This window comes from Delphinapterus leucas, chromosome 19, assembly GCF_059928025.1.
Source record: "Delphinapterus leucas isolate spDelLeu-1000000601 "Yukka" chromosome 19, BTC_Dleu_Yukka2, whole genome shotgun sequence".
NCBI lineage: Eukaryota > Metazoa > Chordata > Mammalia > Artiodactyla > Monodontidae > Delphinapterus > Delphinapterus leucas.
In genome coordinates, this window is record NC_143147.1 from 28,946,140 (window position 1) to 28,962,903 (window position 16,764).

Consider the following 16,764-nt stretch of genomic DNA (forward strand, 5'->3'; position numbering starts at 1 on the left):
GCGAGCGCCGGAGGGGGCGCTCCCCGCCGGCCCGGGCGGCCAGGCGGCCAGAAGGCGGCCCTGGAAGGCAGCCGCACCCCAGACGCCCCCGGGGTGCCTGGCCCGGACCCAGGCTCCGCCGCGGGCCCGGTTGCCGTCCCTTCGGCCAGCGAGCCCCTCGACCTGCACCTGGCCGCCCCCACCGGCGCCCCGCCCCGGGGCCGCCACCTGTGTGCCGGTGGGTGTGTCCCTCCACAGCTCCCTCCGGCAAAAGCCCCGCCCCCTGCCGTGTCGCCGCCGCGGCCGGGTGCGGGAGCGGGATCGAGGGCAGGGGCCGCTTCCCCGGGCCTGCCGGCCGCCAGGGGCGGGCTCCTGAGCTCGGCGGGTGGTGTGCGGGCAAGGGTGGCCTCGTCGGGGCTGAGGGGCCGTGGCGACACGATGGTGGCTCCCAGTGGCTTCGGGCCAGCTGCTGTCGGGCAGGAGGGCCGGCCCGGGCTGCGGCTGGGCGGCGCCTAGCGCCGCATGGGCGGGCAGGGGCGATGCCCAAGGGACCGCGGGCCCCGGGCCCTGAAGCCTCCGGGGCCACGTCCCTGTGAGCGACGGGCCGGATCTTGGGCGGGGCGCCAAGCGCCGAAGGGTTCGCTGGGTCACGCCCGCCCTCGGCTGGGAGGGGGTGGCCAAACCCTCCGCCTCCGCCACCGCCCGGTACCCGAGACCTCCGTTCCCCCTGCCTGGGCGGGCGACGGGGTCCTGCCGGGGCGGGCTGACCGCCAGGCTGGCGGTGAGGCGCAAGCGCCAGGGAAAGTGGGCCTCAAGAGGCAGCCCGCCGTCCCCGTCCCGTCTACGGCCATACCACCCTGAACGCGCCCGATCTCGTCTGATCTCGGAAGCTAAGCAGGGTCGGGCCTGGTTAGTACTTGGATGGGAAACCGCCTGGGAATACCGGGTGCTGTAGGGTTTTTGCCTCCCGCTCCGCCTTCTCCTTTAACTCGCCCGCGGGCGGTGGCCGCCGGCTCCTCCCGCGCCGGGGCCCCGCTGCAGGCCCCGCCTCCTCAGGCCCCTCCCACCACGGCGCGCGCGCCGGAGGGGGCGCTCCCCGCCGGCCCGGCCCGCCAGGCGGCCAGAAGGCGGCCCTGGAAGGCAGCCGCACCCCAGACGCCCCCGGGGTGCCTGGCCCGGACCCAGGCTCCGCCGCGGGCCCGGTTGCCGTCCCTTCGGCCAGCGAGCCCCTCGACCTGCACCTGGCCGCCCCCACCGGCGCCCCGCCCCGGGGCCGCCACCTGTGTGCCGGTGGGTGTGTCCCTCCACAGCTCCCTCCGGCAAAAGCCCCGCCCCCGCCGTGTCGCCGCCGCTGCCGGGTGCGGGAGCGGGATCGAGGGCAGGGGCCGGTTCCCCGGGCCTGCCGGCCGCCAGGGGCGGGCTCCTGAGCTCGGCGGGTGGTGTGCGGGCAAGGGTGGCCTCGCCGGGGCTGAGGGGCCGTTGCGATACGATGGTGGCTCCCAGTGGCTTCGGGCCAGCTGCTGTCGGGCAGGAGGGCCGGCCCGGGCTGCGGCTGGGCGGCGCCTAGCGCCGCGTGGGCGGGCAGGGGCGATGCCCAAGGGACCGCGGGCCCCGGGCACTGAAGCCTCCGGGGCCACGTCCCTGTGAGCGACGGGCGGGATCTTGGCGGGGCGCCAAGCGCCGAAGGGTTCGCTGGGTCACGCCGCCCTCGGCTGGGAGGGGGTGGCCAAACCCTCCGCCTCCGCCACCGCCCGGTACCCGAGACCTCCGTTCCCCCTGCCTGGGCGGGCGACGGGGTCCTGCCGGGGCGGGCTGACCGCCAGGCTGGCGGTGAGGCGCAAGCGCCAGCGAAAGTGGGCCTCAAGAGACAGCCCGCCGTCCCCGCCCCCGTCTACGGCCATACCACCCTGAACGCGCCCGATCTCGTCTGATCTCGGAAGCTAAGCAGGGTCGGGCCTGGTTAGTACTTGGATGGGAGACCGCCTGGGAATACCGGGTGCTGTAGGCTTTTTGCCTCCCGCTCCGCCTTCTCCTTTAACTCGCCCGCGGGCGGTGGCCGCCGGCTCCGCCCGCGCCGGGGCCCCGCTGCAGGCCCCGCCTCCTCAGGCCCCTCCCACCACGGCGCGCGCGCCGGAGGGGGCGCTCCCCGCCGGCCCGGCCCGCCAGGCGACCAGAAGGCGGCCCTGGAAGGCAGCCGCACCCCAGACGCCCCCGGGGTGCCTGGCCCGGACCCAGGCTCCGCCGCGGGCCCGGTTGCCGTCCCTTCGGCCAGCGAGCCCCTCGACCTGCACCTGGCCGCCCCCACCGGCGCCCCGCCCCGGGGCCGCCACCTTTGTGCCGGTGGGTGTGTCCCTCCACAGCTCCCTCCGGCAAAAGCCCCGCCCCCCGCCGTGTCGCCGCCGCGGCCGGGTGCGGGAGCGGGATCCAGGGCAGGGGCCGCTTCCCAGGGGCCTGCCGGCCGCCAGGGGCGGGCTCCTGAGCTCGGCGGGTGGTGTGCGGGCAAGGGTGGCCTCGCCGGGGCTGAGGGGCCGTGGCGACACGATGGTGGCTCCCAGTGGCTTCGGGCCAGCTGCTGTCGGGCAGGAGGGCCGGACCGGGCTGCGGATGGGCGGCGCCTAGCGCCGCGTGGGCGGGCAGGGGCGATGCCCAAGGGACCGCGGGCCCCGGGCCCTGAAGCCTCCGGGGCCACGTCCCTGTGAGCGACGGGCCGGATCTTGGGCGGGGCGCCAAGCGCCGAAGGGTTCGCTGGGTCACGCCCGCCCTCGGCTGGGAGGGGGTGGCCAAACCCTCCGCCTCCGCCACCGCCCGGTACCCGAGACCTCCGTTCCCCCTGCCTGGGCGGGCGACGGGGTCCTGCCGGGGCGGGCTGACCGCCAGGCTGGCGGTGAGGCGCAAGCGCCAGCGAAAGTGGGCCTCAAGAGGCAGCCCGCCGTCCCCGCCCCTGTCTACGGCCATACTACCCTGAACGCGCCCGATCTCGTCTGATCTCGGAAGCTAAGCAGGGTCGGGCCTGGTTAGTACTTGGATGGGAGACCGCCTGGGAATACCGGGTGCTGTAGGCATTTTGCCTCCCGCTCCGCCTTCTCCTTTAACTCGCCCGCGGGCGGTGGCCGCCGGCTCCGCCCGCGCCGGGGCCCCGCTGCAGGCCCCGCCTCCTCAGGCCCCTCCCACCACGGCGCGCGCGCCGGAGGGGGCGCTCCCCGCCGGCCCGGCCCGCCAGGCGGCCAGAAGGCGGCCCTGGAAGGCAGCCGCACCCCAGACGCCCCCGGGGTGCCTGGCCCGGACCCAGGCTCCGCCGCGGGCCCGGTTGCCGTCCCTTCGGCCAGCGAGCCCGTCGACCTGCACCTGGCCGCCCCCACCGGCGCCCCGCCACGGGGCCGCCACCTGTTTGCCGGTGGGTGTGTCCCTCCACAGCTCCCTCCGGCAAAAGCCCCGCCCCCCGCCGTGTCGCCGCCGCTGCCGGGTGCGGGAGCGGGATCGAGGGCAGGGGCCGCTTCCCCGGGCCTGCCGGCCGCCAGGGGCGGGCTCCTGATCTCGGCGGGTGGTGTGCGGGCAAGGGTGGCCTCGCCGGGGCTGAGGGGCCGTGGCGACACGATGGTGGCTCCCAGTGGCTTCGGGCCAGCTGCTGTCGGGCAGGAGGGCCGGCCCGGGTTGCGGCTGGGCGGCGCCTAGCGCAGCGTGGGCGGGCCGGGGCGATGCCCAAGGGACCGCGGGCCCCGGGCCCTGAAGCCTCCGGGGCCACGTCCATGTGAGCGACGGGCCGGATCTTGGGCGGGGCGCCAAGCGCGGAAGGGTTCGCTGGGTCACGCCCGCCCTCGGCTGGGAGGGGGTGGCCAAACCCTCCGCCTCCGCCACCGCCCGGTACCCGAGACCTCCGTTCCCCCTGCCTGGGCGGGCGACGGGGTCCTGCCGGGGCGGGCTGACCGCCAGGCTGGCGGTGAGGCGCAAGCGCCAGCGAAAGTGGGCCTCAAGAGGCAGCCCGCCGTCCCCGCCCCCGTCTACGGCCATACCACCCTGAACGCGCCCGATCTCGTCTGATCTCGGAAGCTAAGCAGGGTCGGGCCTGGTTAGTACTTGGATGGGAGACCGCCTGGGAATACCGGGTGCTGTAGGCTTTTTGCCTCCCGCTCCGCCTTCTCCTTTAACTCGCCCGCGGGCGGTGGCCGCCGGCTCGGCCCGCGCCGGGGCCCCGCTGCAGGCCCCGCCTCCTCAGGCCCCTCCCACCACGGCGCGCGCGCCGGAGGGGGCGCTCCCCGCCGGCCCAGCCAGAAGGCGGCCCTGGAAGGCAGCCGCACCCCAGACGCCCCCGGGGTGCCTGGCCCGGACCCAGGCTCCGCCGCGGGCCCGGTTGCCGTCCCTTCGGCCAGCGAGCCCCTCGACCTGCACCTGGCCGCCCCCACCGGCGCCCCGCCCCGGGGCCGCCACCTGTGTGCCGGTGGGTGTGTCCCTCCACAGCTCCCTCCGGCAAAAGCCCCGCCCCCCGCCGTGTCGCCGCCGCGGCCGGGTGCGGGAGCGGGATCGAGGGCAGGGGCCGCTTCCCCGGGCCTGCCGGCCGCCAGGGGCGGGCTCCTGAGCTCGGCGGGTGGTGTGCGGGCAAGGGTGGCCTCGCCGGGGCTGAGGGGCCGTGGCGACACGATGGTGGCTCCCAGTGGCTTCGGGCCAGCTGCTGTCGGGCAGGAGGGCCGGCCCGGGCTGCGGATGGGCGGCGCCTAGCGCCGCGTGGGCGGGCAGGGGCGATGCCCAAGGGACCGCGGGCCCCGGGCCCTGAAGCCTCCGGGGCCACGTCCCTGTGAGCGACGGGCCGGATCTTGGGCGGGGCGCCAAGCGCCGAAGGGTTCGCTGGGTCACGCCCGCCCTCGGCTGGGAGGGGGTGGCCAAACCCTCCGCCTCCGCCACCGCCCGGTACCCGAGACCTCCGTTCCCCCTGCCTGGGCGGGCGACGGGGTCCTGCCGGGGCGGGCTGACCGCCAGGCTGGCGGTGAGGCGCAAGCGCCAGCGAAAGTGGGCCTCAAGAGGCAGCCCGCCGTCCCCGCCCCCGTCTACGGCCATACCACCCTGAACGCGCCCGATCTCGTCTGATCTCGGAAGCTAAGCAGGGTCGGGCCTGGTTAGTACTTGGATGGGAGACCGCCTGGGAATACCGGGTGCTGTAGGGTTTTTGCCTCCCGCTCCGCCTTCTCCTTTAACTCGCCCGCGGGCGGTGGCCGCCGGCTCCGCCCGCGCCCGGGTCCCGCTGCAGGCCCCGCCTCCTCAGGCCCCTCCCACCACGGCGCGCGCGCCGGAGGGGGCGCTCCCCGCCAGCCCGGCCCGCCAGGCGGCCAGAAGGCGGCCCTGGAAGGCAGCCGCACCCCAGACGCCCCCGGGGTGCCTGGCCCAGACCCAGGCTCCGCCGCGGGCCCGATTGCCGTGCCTTCCGCCAGCGAGCCCCTCGACCTGCACCTGGCCGCCACCACCGGCGACCCGCCCCGGGGCCGCCACCTGTGTGCCGGTGGGTGTGTCCCTCCACAGCTCCCTCCGGCAAAAGCCCCGCCCCCCGCCGTGTCGCCGCCGCGGCCGGGTGCGGGAGCGGGATCGAGGGCAGGGGCCGCTTCCCCTGGCCTGCCGTCCGCCAGGGGCGGGCTACTGAGCCCGGCGGGTGGTGTGCGGGCAAGGGTGGCCTCGCCGGGGCTGAGGGGCCGTGGCGACACGATGGTGGCTCCCAGTGGCTTCGGGCCAGCTGCTGTCGGGCAGGAGGGCCGGCCCGGGCTGCGGCCGGGCGGCGCCTAGCGCCGCGTGGGCGGACAGGGGCGATGCCCAAGGGACCGCGGGCCCCGGGCCCTGAAGCCTCCGGGGCCACGTCCCTGTGAGCGACGGGCCGGATCTTGGGCGGGGCGCCAAGCGCCGAAGTGTTCGCTGGGTCACGCCCGCCCTCGGCTGGGAGGGGGTGGCCAAACCCTCCGCCTCCGCCACCGCCCGGTACCCGAGACCTCCGTTCCCCCTTCCTGGGCGGGCGACGGGGTCCTGCCGGGGCGGGCTGACCGCCAGGCTGGCGGTGAGGCGCAAGCGCCAGCGAAAGTGGGCCTCAAGAGGCAGCCCGCCGTCCCCGCCCCCGTCTACGGCCATACCACCCTGAACGCGCCCGATCTCGTCTGATCTCGGAAGCTAAGCAGGGTCGGGCCTGGTTAGTACTTGGATGGGAGACCGCCTGGGAATACCGGGTGCTGTAGGCTTTTTGCCTCCCGCTCCGCCTTCTCCTTTAACTCGCCCGCGGGCGGTGGCCGCCGGCTCCGCCGGCGCCGGGGCCCCGCTGCAGGCCCCGCCTCCTCAGGCCCCTCCCAGCACGGCGCGCGCGCCGGAGCGGGCGCTCCCCGCCGGCCCGGCCCGCCAAGCGGCCAGAAGGCGGCCCTGGAAGGCAGCCGCACCCCAGACGCCCCCGGGGTGCCTGGCCCGGACCCAGGCTCCGCCGCGGGCCCGGTTGCCGTCCCTTCGGCCAGCGAGCCCCTCGACCTGCACCTGGCCGCCCCCACCGGCGCCCCGCCCCGGGGCCGCCACCTGTGTGCCGGTGGGTGTGTCCCTCCACAGCTCCCTCCGGCAAAAGCCCCGCCCCCGCCGTGTCGCCGCCGCGGCCGGGTGCGGGAGCGGGATCCAGAGCAGGGGCCGCTTCCCCGGGCCTGCCGGCCCCAGGGGCGGGCTCCTGAGCTCGGCGGGTGGTGTGCGGGCAAGGGTGGCCTCGCCGGGGCTGAGGGGCCGTGGCGACACGATGGTGGCTCCCAGTGGCTTCGGGCCAGCTGCTGTCGGGCAGGAGGGCCGGCCCGGGCTGCGGCCGGGCGGCGCCTAGCGCCGCGTGAGCGGGCAGGGGCGATGCCCAAGGGACCGCGGGCCCCGGGCCCTGAAGCCTCCGGGGCCACGTCCCTGTGAGCGACGGGCGGGATCTTGGCGGGGCGCCAAGCGCCGAAGTGTTCGCTGGGTCACGCCCGCCCTCGGCTGGGAGGGGGTGGCCAAACCCTCCGCCTCCGCCACCGCCCGGTACCCGAGACCTCCGTTCCCCCTTCCTGGGCGGGCGACGGGGTCCTGCCGGGGCGGGCTGACCGCCAGGCTGGCGGTGAGGCGCAAGCGCCAGCGAAAGTGGGCCTCAAGAGGCAGCCCGCCGTCCCCGCCCCCGTCTACGGCCATACCACCCTGAACGCGCCCGATCTCGTCTGATCTCGGAAGCTAAGCAGGGTCGGGCCTGGTTAGTACTTGGATGGGAGACCGCCTGGGAATACCGGGTGCTGTAGGCTTTTTGCCTCCCGCTCCGCCTTCTCCTTTAACTCGCCCGCGGGCGGTGGCCGCCGGCTCCACCGGCGCCGGGGCCCCGCTGCAGGCCCCGCCTCCTCAGGCCCCTCCCACCACGGCGCGCGCGCCGGAGGGGGCGCTCCCCGCCGGCCCGGCCCGCCAGGCGGCCAGAAGGCGGCCCTGGAAGGCAGCCGCACCCCAGACGCCCCCGGGGTGCCTGGCCCGGACCCAGGCTCCGCCGCGGGCCCGGTTGCCGTCCCTTCGGCCAGCGAGCCCCTCGACCTGCACCTGGCCGCCCCCACCGGCGCCCCGCCCCGGGGCCGCCACCTGTGTGCCGGTGGGTGTGTCCCTCCACAGCTCCCTCCGGCAAAAGCCCCGCCCCCCGCCGTGTCGCCGCCGCGGCCGGGTGCGGGAGCGGGATCGAGGGCAGGGGCCGCTTCCCCGGGCCTGCCAGCCGCCAGGGGCGGGCTCCTGAGCTCGGCGGGTGGTGTGCGGGCAAGGGTGGCCTCGCCGGGGCTGAGGGGCCGTGGCGACACGATGGTGGCTCCCAGTGGCTTCGGGCCAGCTGCTGTCGGGCAGGAGGGCCGGCCCGGGCTGCGGCCGGGAGGCGCCTAGCGCCGCGTGGGCGGACAGGGGCGATGCCCAAGGGACCGCGGGCCCCGGGCCCTGAAGCCTCCGGGGCCACGTCCCTGTGAGCGACGGGCCGGATCTTGGGCGGGGCGCCAAGCGCCGAAGGGTTCGCTGGGTCACGCCCGCCCTCGGCTGGGAGGGGGTGGCCAAACCCTCCGCCTCCGCCACCGCCTGGTACCCGAGACCTCCGCTCCCCCTGCCTGGGCGGGCGACGGGGTCCCGCCGGGGCGGGCTGACCGCCAGGCTGGCGGTGAGGCGCAAGCGACAGCGAAAGTGGGCCTCAGGAGGCAGCCCGCCGTCCCCGCCCCCGTCTACGGCCATACCACCCTGAACGCGCCCGATCTCGTCTGATCTCGGAAGCTAAGCAGGGTCGGGCCTGGTTAGTACTTGGATGGGAGACCGCCTGGGAATACCGGGTGCTGTAGGCTTTTTGCCTCCTGCTCCGCCTTCTCCTTTAACTCGCCCGCGGGCGGTGGCCGCCGGCTCCGCCCGCGCCGGGGCCCCGCTGCAGGCCCCGCCTCCTCAGGCCCCTCCCACCACGGCGCGCGCGCCGGAGGGGGCGCTCCCCGCCGGCCCGGCCCGCCAGGCGGCCAGAAGGCGGCCCTGGAAGGCAGCCGCACCCCAGACGCCCCCGGGGTGCCTGGCCCGGACCCAGGCTCCGCCGCGGGCCCGGTTGCCGTCCCTTCGGCCAGCGAGCCCCTCGACCTGCACCTGGCCGCCCCCACCGGCGCCCCGCCCCGGTGCCGCCACCTGTGTGCCGGTGGGTGTGTCCCTCCACAGCTCCCTCCGGCAAAAGCCTCGCCCCCCGCCGTGTCGCCGCCGCGGCCGGGTGCGGGAGCGGGATCGAGGGCAGGGGCTGCTTCCCCGGGCCTGCCGGCCGCCAGGGGCGGGCTCCTGAGCCCGGCAGGTGGTGTGCGGGCAAGGGTGGCCTCGCCGGGGCTGAGGGGCCGTGGCGACACGATGGTGGCTCCCAGTGGCTTCGGGCCAGCTGCTGTCGGGCAGGAGGGCCGGCCCGGGTTGCGGCTGGGCGGCGCCTAGCGCCGCGTGGGCGGGCAGGGGCGATGCCCAAGGGACCGCGGGCCCCGGGCACTGAAGCCTCCGGGGCCACGTCCCTGTGAGCGACGGGCGGGATCTTGGCGGGGCGCCAAGCGCCGAAGGGTTCGCTGGGTCACGCCCGCCCTCGGCTGGGAGGGGGTGGCCAAACCCTCCGCCTCCGCCACCGCCCGGTACCCGAGACCTCCGTTCCCCCTGCCTGGGCGGGCGACGGGGTCCTGCCGGGGCGGGCTGACCGCCAGGCTGGCGGTGAGGCGCAAGCGCCAGCCAAAGTGGGCCTCAAGAGGCAGCCCGCCGTCCCCGCCCCCGTCTACGGCCATACTACCCTGAACGCGCCCGATCTCGTCTGATCTCGGAAGCTAAGCAGGGTCGGGCCTGGTTAGTACTTGGATGGGAGACCGCCTGGGAATACCGGGTGCTGTAGGCTTTTTGCCTCCCGCTCCGCCTTCTCCTTTAACTCGCCCGCGGGCGGTGGCCGCCGGCTCCGCCCGCGCCGGGGCCCCGCTGCAGGCCCCGCCTCCTCAGGCCCCTCCCACCACGGCACGCGCGCCGGAGGGGGCGCTCCCCGCCGGCCCGGCCCGCCAGGCGGCCAGAAGGCGGCCCTGGAAGGCAGCCGCACCCCAGACGCCCCCGGGGTGCCTGGCCCGGACCCAGGCTCCGCCGCGGGCCCGGTTGCCGTCCCTTCGGCCAGCGAGCCCGTCGACCTGCACCTGGCCGCCCCCACCGGCGCCCCGCCCCGGGGCCGCCACCTGTGTGCCGGTGGCTGTGTCCCTCCACAGCTCCCTCCGGCAAAAGCCCCGCCCCCCGCCGTGTCGCCGCCGCTGCCGGGTGCGGGAGCGGGATCGAGGGCAGGGGCCGCTTCCCCGGGCCTGCCGGCCGCCAGGGGCGGGCTCCTGAGCTCGGCGGGTGGTGTGCGGGCAAGGGTGGCCTCGCCGGGGCTGAGGGGCCGTGGCGACACGATGGTGGCTCCCAGTGGCTTCGGGCCAGCTGCTGTCGGGCAGGAGGGCCGGCCCGGGTTGCGGCTGGGCGGCGCCTAGCGCCGCGTGGGCGGGCAGGGGCGATGCCCAAGGGACCGCGGGCCCCGGGCATTGAAGCCTCCGGGGCCACGTCCCTGTGAGCGACGGGCGGGATCTTGGCGGGGCGCCAAGCGCCGAAGGGTTCGCTGGGTCACGCCCGCCCTCGGCTGGGAGGGGGTGGCCAAACCCTCCGCCTCCGCCACCGCCCGGTACCCGAGACCTCCGTTCCCCCTGCCTGGGCGGGCGACGGGGTCCTGCCGGGGCGGGCTGACCGCCAGGCTGGCGGTGAGGCGCAAGCGCCAGCGAAAGTGGGCCTCAAGAGGCAGCCCGCCGTCCCCGCCCCCGTCTACGGCCATACCACCCTGAACGCGCCCGATCTCGTCTGATCTCGGAAGCTAAGCAGGGTCGGGCCTGGTTAGTACTTGGATGGGAGACCGCCTGGGAATACCGGGTGCTGTAGGGTTTTTGCCTCCCGCTCCGCCTTCTCCTTTAACTCGCCCGCGGGCGGTGGCCGCCGGCTCCGCCCGCGCCCGGGTCCCGCTGCAGGCCCCGCCTCCTCAGGCCCCTCCCACCACGGCGCGCGCGCCGGAGGGGGCGCTCCCCGCCAGCCCGGCCCGCCAGGCGGCCAGAAGGCGGCCCTGGAAGGCAGCCGCACCCCAGACGCCCCCGGGGTGCCTGGCCCAGACCCAGGCTCCGCCGCGGGCCCGATTGCCGTGCCTTCCGCCAGCGAGCCCCTCGACCTGCACCTGGCCGCCACCACCGGCGACCCGCCCCGGGGCCGCCACCTGTGTGCCGGTGGGTGTGTCCCTCCACAGCTCCCTCCGGCAAAAGCCCCGCCCCCCGCCGTGTCGCCGCCGCGGCCGGGTGCGGGAGCGGGATCGAGGGCAGGGGCCGCTTCCCCTGGCCTGCCGTCCGCCAGGGGCGGGCTACTGAGCCCGGCGGGTGGTGTGCGGGCAAGGGTGGCCTCGCCGGGGCTGAGGGGCCGTGGCGACACGATGGTGGCTCCCAGTGGCTTCGGGCCAGCTGCTGTCGGGCAGGAGGGCCGGCCCGGGCTGCGGCCGGGCGGCGCCTAGCGCCGCGTGGGCGGACAGGGGCGATGCCCAAGGGACCGCGGGCCCCGGGCCCTGAAGCCTCCGGGGCCACGTCCCTGTGAGCGACGGGCCGGATCTTGGGCGGGGCGCCAAGCGCCGAAGGGTTCGCTGGGTCACGCCCGCCCTCGGCTGGGAGGGGGTGGCCAAACCCTCCGCCTCCGCCACCGCCCGGTACCCGAGACCTCCGTTCCCCCTGCCTGGGCGGGCGACGGGGTCCTGCCGGGGCGGGCTGACCGCCAGGCTGGCGGTGAGGCGCAAGCGCCAGCGAAAGTGGGCCTCAAGAGGCAGCCCGCCGTCCCCGTCCCGTCTACGGCCATACCACCCTGAACGCGCCCGATCTCGTCTGATCTCGGAAGCTAAGCAGGGTCGGGCCTGGTTAGTACTTGGATGGGAGACCGCCTGGGAATACCGGGTGCTGTAGGCTTTTTGCCTCCCGCTCCGCCTTCTCCTTGAACTCGCCCGCGGGCGGTGGCCGCCGGCTCCGCCCGCGCCGGGGCTCCGCTGCAGGCCCCGCCTCCTCAGGCCCCTCGCACCACGGCGCGCGCGCCGGAGGGGGCGCTCCCCGCCGGTCCGGCCCGCCAGGCGGCCAGAAGGCGGCCCTGGAAGGCAGCCGCACCCCAGATGCCCCCGGGGTGCCTGGCCCGGACCCAGGCTCCGCCGCGGGCCCGGTTGCCGTGCCTTCGGCCAGCGAGCCCGTCGACCTGCACTTGGCCGCCCCCACCGGCGCCCCGCCCCGGGGCCGCCACCTGTGTGCCGGTGGGTGTGTCCCTCCACAGCTCCCTCCGGCAAAAGCCCCGCCCCCGCCGTGTCGCCGCCGCGGCCGGGTGCGGGAGCGGGATCGAGGGCAGGGGCCGCTTCCCCGGGCCTGCCGGCCGCCAGGGGCGGGCTCCTGAGCTCGGCGGGTGGTGTGCGGGCAAGGGTGGCCTCGCCGGGGCTGAGGGGCCGTGGCGACACGATGGTGGCTCCCAGTGGCTTCGGGCCAGCTGCTGTCGGGCAGGAGGGCCGGCCCGGGCTGCGGCCGGGCGGCGCCTAGCGCCGCGTGGGCGGGCAGGGGCGATGCCCAAGGGACCGTGGGCCCCGGGCCCTGAAGCCTCCGGGGCCACGTCCCTGTGAGCGACGGGCGGGATCTTGGCGGGGCGCCAAGCGCCGAAGGGTTCGCTGGGTCACGCCCGCCCTCGGCTGGGAGGGGGTGGCCAAACCCTCCGCCTCCGCCACCGCCCGGTACCCGAGACCTCCGTTCCCCCTGCCTGGGCGGGCGACGGGGTCCTGCCGGGGCGGGCTGACCGCCAGGCTGTCGGTGAGGCGCAAGCGCCAGCGAAAGTGGGCCTCAAGAGGCAGCCCGCCGTCCCCGCCCCCGTCTACGGCCATACCACCCTGAACGCGCCCGATCTCGTCTGATCTCGGAAGCTTAAGCAGGGTCGGGCCTGGTTAGTACTTGGATGGGAGACCGCCTGGGAATACCGGGTGCTGTAGCCTTTTTGCCTCCCGCTCCGCCTTCTCCTTTACTCGCCCGCGGGCGGTGGCCGCCGGCTCCGCCCGCGCCGGGGCCCCGCTGCAGGCCCCTCCTCCTCAGGCCCCTCCCACCACGGCGCACGCGCCGGAGGGGGCGCTCCCCGCCGGCCCGGCCCGCCAGGCGGCCAGAAGGCGGCCCTGGAAGGCAGCCGCACCCCAGACGCCCCCAGGGTGCCTGGCCCGGACCCAGGCTCCGCCGTGGGCCCGGTTGCCGTCCCTTCGGCCAGCGAGCCCCTCGACCTGCACCTGGCCGCCCCCTCCGGCGCCCCGCCCCGGGGCCGCCACCTGTGTGCCGGTGGGTGTGTCCCTCCACAGCTCCCTCCGGCAAAAGCCCCGCCCCCCGCCGTGTCGCCGGCGCGGCCGGGTGCGGGAGCGGGATCGAGGGCAGGGGCCTCTTCCCCGGGCCTGCCGGCCGCCAGGGGCGGGCTCCTGAGCTCGGCGGGTGGTGTGCGGGCAAGGGTGGCCTCGCCGGGGCTGAGGGGCCGTGGCGACACGATGGTGGCTCCCAGTGGTTTCGGGCCAGCTGCTGTCGGGCAGGAGGGCCGCCCCGGGCTGCGGCTGGGCGGCGCCTAGCGCCGCGTGGGCGGGCAGGGGCGATGCCCAAGGGACCGCGGGCCCCGGGCCCTGAAGCCTCCGGGGCCACGTCCCTGTGAGCGACGGGCCGGATCTTGGGCGGGGCGCCAAGCGCCGAATGGTTCGCTGGGTCACGCCCGCCCTCGGCTGGGAGGGGGTGGCCAAACCCTCCGCCTCCGCCACCGCCTGGTACCCGAGACCTCCGTTCCCCCTGCCTGGGCGGGCGACGGGGTCCTGCCGGGGCGGGCTGACCGCCAGGCTGGCGGTGAGGCGCAAGCGCCAGCGAAAGTGGGCCTCAAGAGGCAGCCCGCCGTCCCCGTCCCGTCTACGGCCATGCCACCCTGAACGCGCCCGATCTCGTCTGATCTCGGAAGCTAAGCAGGGTCGGGCCTGGTTAGTACTTGGATGGGAGACCGCCTGGGAATACCGGGTGCTGTAGGCTTTTTGCCTCCCGCTCCGCCTTCTCCTTTAACTCGCCCGCGGGCGGTGGCCGCCGGCTCCGCCCGCGCCGGGGCCCCGCTGCAGGCCCCGCCTCCTCAGGCCCCTCCCACCACGGCGCGCGCGCCGGAGGGGGCGCTCCACGCCGGCCCGGCCCGCCAGGGGGCCAGAAGGCGGCCCTGGAAGGCAGCCGCACCCCAGACGCCCCCGGGGTGCCTGGCCCGGACCCAGGCTCCGCCGCGGGCCCGGTTGCCCTGCCTTCGGCCAGCGAGCCCGTCGACCTGCACCTGGCCGCCCCCACCGGCGCCCCGCCCCGGGGCCGCCACCTGTGTGCCGGTGGGTGTGTCCCTCCACAGCTCCCTCTCGCAAAAGCCCAGCCCCCGCCGTGTCGCCGCCGCGGCCGTGTGCGGGAGCGGGATCGAGGGCAGGGGCCGCTTCCCCGGGCCTGCCGGCCGCCAGGGGCGGGCTCCTGAGCTCGGCGGGTGGTGTGCGGGCAAGGGTGGCCTCGCCGGGGCTGTGGGGCCGTGGCGACACGATGGTGGCTCCCAGTGGCTTCGGGCCAGCTGCTGTCGGGCAGGAGGGCCGGCCCGGGATGCGGCCGGGCGGCGCCTAGCGCCGCGTGGTCGGGCAGGGGCGATGCCCAAGGGACCGCGGGCCCCGGGCCCTGAAGCCTCCGGGGCCACGTCCCTGTGAGCGACGGGCCGGATCTTGGGCGGGGCGCCAAGCGCCGAAGGGTTCGCTGGGTCACGCCCGCCCTCGGCTGGGAGGGGGTGGCCAAACCCTCCGCCTCCGCCACCGCCCGGTACCCGAGACCTCCGTTCCCCCTGCCTGGGCGGGCGACGGGGTCCTGCCGGGGCGGGCTGACCGCCAGGCTGGCGGTGAGTCGCAAGCGCCAGCGAAAGTGGGCCTCAAGAGGCAGCCCGCCGTCCCCGTCCCGTCTACGGCCATACCACCCTGAACGCGCCCGATCTCGTCTGATCTCGGAAGCTAAGCAGGGTCGGGCCTGGTTAGTACTTGGATGGGAGACCTCCTGGGAATACCGGGTGCTGTAGGCGTTTTGCCTCCCGCTCCGCCTTCTCCTTGAACTCGCCCGCGGGCGCTGGCCGCCGGCTCCGCCCGCGCCGGGGCTCCGCTGCAGGCCCCGCCTCCTCAGGCCCCTCGCACCACGGCGCGCGCGCCGGAGGGGGCGCTCCCCGCCGGCCCGGCCCGCCAGGCGGCCAGAAGGCGGCCCTGGAAGGCAGCCGCACCCCAGACGCCCCCGGGGTGCCTGGCCCGGACCCAGGCTCCGCCGCGGGCCCGGTTGCCGTGCCTTCGGCCAGCGAGCCCGTCGACCTGCACCTGGCCGCCCCCACCGGCGCCCCGCCCCGGGGCCGCCACCTGTGTGCCGGTGGGTGTGTCCCTCCACAGCTCCCTCCGGCAAAAGCCCCGCCCCCGCCGTGTCGCCGCCGCGGCCCGGTGCGGGAGCGGGATCGAGAGCAGGGGCCGCTTCCCCGGGCCTGCCGGCCCCAGGGGCGGGCTCCTGAGCTCGGCGGGTGGTGTGCGGGCAAGGGTGGCCTCGCCGGGGCTGAGGGGCCGTGGCGACACGATGGTGGCTCCCAGTGGCTTCGGGCCAGCTGCTGTCGGGCAGGAGGGCCGGCCCGGGCTGCGGCCGGGCGGCGCCTAGCGCCGCGTGAGCGGGCAGGGGCGATGCCCAAGGGACCGCGGGCCCCGGGCCCTGAAGCCTCCGGGGCCACGTCCCTGTGAGCGACGGGCGGGATCTTGGCGGGGCGCCAAGCGCCGAAGTGTTCGCTGGGTCACGCCCGCCCTCGGCTGGGAGGGGGTGGCCAAACCCTCCGCCTCCGCCACCGCCCGGTACCCGAGACCTCCGTTCCCCCTGCCTGGGCGGGCGACGGGGTCCTGCCGGGGTGGGCTGACCGCCAGGCTGGCGGTGAGGCGCAAGCGCCAGCGAAAGTGGGCCTCAAGAGGCAGCCCGCCGTCCCCGCCCCCGTCTACGGCCATACTACCCTGAACGCGCCCGATCTCGTCTGATCTCGGAAGCTAAGCAGGGTCGGGCCTGGTTAGTACTTGGATGGGAGACCGCCTGGGAATACCGGGTGCTGTAGGCTTTTTGCCTCCCGCTCCGCCTTCTCCTTTAACTCGCCCGCGGGCGGTGGCCGCCGGCTCCGCCGGCGCCGGGGCCCCGCTGCAGGCCCCGCCTCCTCAGGCCCCTCCCACCACGGCGCGCGCGCCGGAGGGGGCGCTCCCCGCCGGCCCGGCCCGCCAGGCGGCCAGAAGGCGGCCCTGGAAGGCAGCCGCACCCCAGACGCCCCCGGGGTGCCTGGCCCGGACCCAGGCTCCGCCGCGGGCCCGGTTGCCGTCCCTTCGGCCAGCGAGCCCCTCGACCTGCACCTGGCCGCCCCCACCGGCGCCCCGCCCCGGGGCCGCCACCTGTGTGCCGGTGGGTGTGTCCCTCCACAGCTCCCTCCGGCAAAAGCCCCGCCCCCCGCCGTGTCGCCGCCGCGGCCGGGTGCGGGAGCGGGATCGAGGGCAGGGGCTGCTTCCCCGGGCCTGCCGGCCGCCAGGGGCGGGCTCCTGAGCCCGGCAGGTGGTGTGCGGGCAAGGGTGGCCTCGCCGGGGCTGAGGGGCCGTGGCGACACGATGGTGGCTCCCAGTGGCTTCGGGCCAGCTGCTGTCGGGCAGGAGGGCCGGCCCGGGTTGCGGCTGGGCTGCGCCTAGCGCCGCGTGGGCGGGCAGGGGCGATGCCCAAGGGACCGCGGGCCCCGGGCACTGAAGCCTCCGGGGCCACGTCACTGTGAGCGACGGGCGGGATCTTGGCGGGGCGCCAAGCGCCGAAGGGTTCGCTGGGTCACGCCCGCCCTCGGCTGGGAGGGGGTGGCCAAACCCTCCGCCTCCGCCACCGCCCGGTACCCGAGACCTCCGTTCCCCCTGCCTGGGCGGGCGACGGGGTCCTGCCGGGGCGGGCTGACCGCCAGGCTGGCGGTGAGGCGCAAGCGCCAGCGAAAGTGGGCCTCAAGAGGCAGCCCGCCGTCCCCGCCCCCGTCTACGGCCATACTACCCTGAACGCGCCCGATCTCGTCTGATCTCGGAAGCTAAGCAGGGTCGGGCCTGGTTAGTACTTGGATGGGAGACCGCCTGGGAATACCGGGTGCTGTAGGCTTTTTGCCTCCCGCTCCGCCTTCTCCTTTACTCTCCCGCGGGCGGTGGCCGCCGGCTCCGCC

The 16,764-nt window shown here is 76.9% G+C and overlaps 16 non-coding genes across 16 annotated transcripts; all 16 read left to right on the forward strand.

Moving 5' to 3' along the window:
• Positions 1 to 818: 818 nt before the first annotated feature.
• LOC149745605 (5S ribosomal RNA) lies at positions 819 to 937 on the forward strand. The gene has a single exon (XR_016390149.1). It is a non-coding gene; the product is annotated as a 5S ribosomal RNA (ribosomal RNA).
• Positions 938 to 1,868: 931 nt separating this feature from the next.
• On the forward strand, positions 1,869 to 1,987 carry LOC149745606 (5S ribosomal RNA). The gene has a single exon (XR_016390786.1). It is a non-coding gene; the product is annotated as a 5S ribosomal RNA (ribosomal RNA).
• Positions 1,988 to 2,922: 935 nt separating this feature from the next.
• On the forward strand, positions 2,923 to 3,041 carry LOC149745607 (5S ribosomal RNA). The gene has a single exon (XR_016389966.1). It is a non-coding gene; the product is annotated as a 5S ribosomal RNA (ribosomal RNA).
• Positions 3,042 to 3,975: 934 nt separating this feature from the next.
• Positions 3,976 to 4,094, forward strand: LOC149745608 (5S ribosomal RNA). Its single transcript, XR_016390787.1, has one exon. It is a non-coding gene; the product is annotated as a 5S ribosomal RNA (ribosomal RNA).
• Positions 4,095 to 5,016: 922 nt separating this feature from the next.
• Positions 5,017 to 5,135, forward strand: LOC149745609 (5S ribosomal RNA). The gene has a single exon (XR_016390032.1). It is a non-coding gene; the product is annotated as a 5S ribosomal RNA (ribosomal RNA).
• A 934-nt stretch (positions 5,136 to 6,069) lies between these two features.
• On the forward strand, positions 6,070 to 6,188 carry LOC149745610 (5S ribosomal RNA). The gene has a single exon (XR_016390788.1). It is a non-coding gene; the product is annotated as a 5S ribosomal RNA (ribosomal RNA).
• Positions 6,189 to 7,119: 931 nt separating this feature from the next.
• LOC149745611 (5S ribosomal RNA) lies at positions 7,120 to 7,238 on the forward strand. The gene has a single exon (XR_016390789.1). It is a non-coding gene; the product is annotated as a 5S ribosomal RNA (ribosomal RNA).
• Positions 7,239 to 8,172: 934 nt separating this feature from the next.
• On the forward strand, positions 8,173 to 8,291 carry LOC149745612 (5S ribosomal RNA). The gene has a single exon (XR_016390790.1). It is a non-coding gene; the product is annotated as a 5S ribosomal RNA (ribosomal RNA).
• Positions 8,292 to 9,224: 933 nt separating this feature from the next.
• Positions 9,225 to 9,343, forward strand: LOC149745613 (5S ribosomal RNA). Its single transcript, XR_016389829.1, has one exon. It is a non-coding gene; the product is annotated as a 5S ribosomal RNA (ribosomal RNA).
• A 933-nt stretch (positions 9,344 to 10,276) lies between these two features.
• Positions 10,277 to 10,395, forward strand: LOC149745614 (5S ribosomal RNA). The gene has a single exon (XR_016390033.1). It is a non-coding gene; the product is annotated as a 5S ribosomal RNA (ribosomal RNA).
• A 933-nt stretch (positions 10,396 to 11,328) lies between these two features.
• LOC149745615 (5S ribosomal RNA) lies at positions 11,329 to 11,447 on the forward strand. The gene has a single exon (XR_016390791.1). It is a non-coding gene; the product is annotated as a 5S ribosomal RNA (ribosomal RNA).
• Positions 11,448 to 12,379: 932 nt separating this feature from the next.
• Positions 12,380 to 12,499, forward strand: LOC149745616 (5S ribosomal RNA). The gene has a single exon (XR_016390378.1). It is a non-coding gene; the product is annotated as a 5S ribosomal RNA (ribosomal RNA).
• Positions 12,500 to 13,431: 932 nt separating this feature from the next.
• On the forward strand, positions 13,432 to 13,550 carry LOC149745617 (5S ribosomal RNA). Its single transcript, XR_016389744.1, has one exon. It is a non-coding gene; the product is annotated as a 5S ribosomal RNA (ribosomal RNA).
• Positions 13,551 to 14,482: 932 nt separating this feature from the next.
• On the forward strand, positions 14,483 to 14,601 carry LOC149745618 (5S ribosomal RNA). The gene has a single exon (XR_016389660.1). It is a non-coding gene; the product is annotated as a 5S ribosomal RNA (ribosomal RNA).
• A 931-nt stretch (positions 14,602 to 15,532) lies between these two features.
• Positions 15,533 to 15,651, forward strand: LOC149745619 (5S ribosomal RNA). Its single transcript, XR_016389830.1, has one exon. It is a non-coding gene; the product is annotated as a 5S ribosomal RNA (ribosomal RNA).
• Positions 15,652 to 16,584: 933 nt separating this feature from the next.
• On the forward strand, positions 16,585 to 16,703 carry LOC149745620 (5S ribosomal RNA). The gene has a single exon (XR_016389831.1). It is a non-coding gene; the product is annotated as a 5S ribosomal RNA (ribosomal RNA).
• The last annotated feature ends 61 nt before the right edge of the window (positions 16,704 to 16,764 follow it).